The sequence below is a fragment of the Echinops telfairi genome, unplaced genomic scaffold (genome assembly GCF_000313985.2).
Source record: "Echinops telfairi isolate 266 unplaced genomic scaffold, ASM31398v2 ScPeMD7_5;HRSCAF=22, whole genome shotgun sequence".
NCBI lineage: Eukaryota > Metazoa > Chordata > Mammalia > Afrosoricida > Tenrecidae > Echinops > Echinops telfairi.
Genome location: NW_022103901.1, coordinates 43,307,187 through 43,309,357, shown reverse-complemented (window position 1 = coordinate 43,309,357; position 2,171 = coordinate 43,307,187). Strand labels below are relative to the sequence as shown.

Here is a 2,171-nt window from a genome sequence, read left to right as displayed (position 1 = left end):
GCTGATGAACGCTCTGGCATGGCAGCTCCTGCCAGTCCCCGAAACCCAGCTCAGGACAGGCTGGTTCCAGAGGTAGCCAAGAGTCCAGCTCCCCCAGGTGCCCAGTGGATGCTCCATTAAAGTTCCTCCCCAGTTTCAGTCTAGCTGGTTTTTACATTATGCAACAGGCCACACCTGGACATGGGTGGTATTATATGATATCTTCAAAGGCAACGAGCTACCCTGTGGAGCATCCCTTGAGATGCAAAGAAAAGCTGAGCAAGATGACCGTAGCTCCGTTTACAGAGGCCGCTGTACCCAAGGGCACAGCAAGCGCTGGTTGCACACTACTGGAGGCTGAGAGAGAGGGTTAGATTTTCTTGTTACAATTGCTTCAAGTACAAATGGATTTCCTTATGAAAACAGCCAGACACCAGCTTACTCTGGGGGTGTGGACTAGTTCCTTGATGAAAAAATAGAAAGTGATTGATGCCAAATGTCATCAGCTTTTAATCTGAAGGGCAGTGGGCCTTCGCCTTCCCTGGGGTCAGTGAACTGTTGTCCCATAGGGTTTCTGGGACTGTCATTCTTTGTGCAGGTAGACGGTTAAGTCTGCCTCTCGACCCTGTCGCCTTCTGGTTGGCAGTCGAGCGCTTTAGCCACAGCGCCACCAGGCCTCATGGGTCTCTCCCTACATCCTGCGTCCCCCCAGGAGGCCATTCGGATGCCCAGTTTGCAAGCCCCGCCTACTCTGCCCTCCCAGGGGACCAGATCCCCTGCCCGGGAGGAGCGCTGTCGCAGAGTAGGTGCCCGGCGGGCCAGGCCGCGCCGAAGGAAGGTGGAGAGGAATCTGCAGTAAGGAGTGAAAACAGTTGAAAACGAGCGGAGCTTGCTGAAAAGTAGCTCCACCCCTAAAAAGGGGCCCCACACAGGGAGGAGGAAGCCTAACACCAGGCACGGACGGGGTTCGAACCCGTGATCTTCGGTTTACGAGACCGACGCCTTACCACTTGGCCACCGCGCCTGCGTTAGAATGGCGGCCCCACGAACCTCTATGCTGGCGTCCCTCCCGTGAGCTCGTCCCGCGGGCACGCGCGCGGTCCCCGCGGAGCACGCGCAGTCGTTGCTCCGCCCCTCGCGGCGGCCCGCGGGGCGGGGCTCCCAGGAGCCGCCGGCGGAGACGCCGGTTCTGGTCGGGGTGAGGCGCAGGGACTGGGTCCGTGACCCCGCGTAGCAGGCGCCGGCCCTCCCGTGACTGGCAGTGACCAGGACGGTGCCCCCGGAGTCCCTGCAGGCCCAAGCAGGAGGCGCGTCCAGGAACTGGGGTCGGGTGGTGAGCTCGCCGCGGCCTCAGGCTTGATGAGTTCGGGTCCCGGGTCCTCCGGGGACGGGGCGGCTCGTCTGGGAGCTGTTTCCAGAGTGACATTTCAGCGGGGTCGCGCGGGAAAGCGGCCGCCGGCAGTCCGGTTCCTAGTGGGACCCCGGGGAGCGCAGGGCCCGACTGAGCAGTGTGCGCCTGCGCAGAACAGACGGTAGCGTCTGCGGGTCCGAAATGCATGGTCTCGGGCCACAGCCCACCGGGGGCTGCGGAACTGGGGAGTCGGCCCCGCAGGCTGCGTTTTAACAAGCGCCCAGGTGACCATGGTGCACGCTTGTCGTTTTTCATGCAAGTTTCATATTCTTTACAGACTGACTTGGCAGTCCAGCGCTCGAACCATTGGGCGAGTTCTGCATGCGGGCTGGCATCGTGGTTTTCTGCCCCTTGGTTTTCCAGGAATTATGGGTGGTGTGTTAACAGTACAACAGTTTGTGCTACGTGTGTGCTGTGCACTCGATTGGGACTCACTGTGGCGCAGTGCTACGGAGCAGAACTGCGCCGTGCGGTTTCCTTAGTGGTCTCTCAGAGGGCCGTTCACTCTAGAAGGCCAAGCTCACTGCTCTTAGCAACCGCAGAAGACAGGGTAGACCGGCCCTGTGGGCTCCGAGAGACTGTCATGCCCCCGCAGAGCGGCTGGTGGTCTTGAACTGCTGACATTTCTACCTGCAGGCTCCCTTCATGGTCTTCTGCACATTAATTTCCCATAAATTATGTATTCGTGTGTTTATAGTTAATATAACAGTTTGAGGTACACAGTGTGTGCAGTAAACACGGTTTGGAATGTCTACAACCCATTATGCAGGTGTATAGGCAA

General features: G+C 58.9%; 1 non-coding gene across 1 annotated transcript; it reads right to left on the bottom strand.

The window, feature by feature from the left end:
- Positions 1 to 931: 931 nt before the first annotated feature.
- On the bottom strand, positions 932 to 1,003 carry TRNAT-CGU. Its single transcript has one exon. It is a non-coding gene; the product is annotated as a tRNA-Thr (tRNA).
- Positions 1,004 to 2,171: the final 1,168 nt, after the last annotated feature.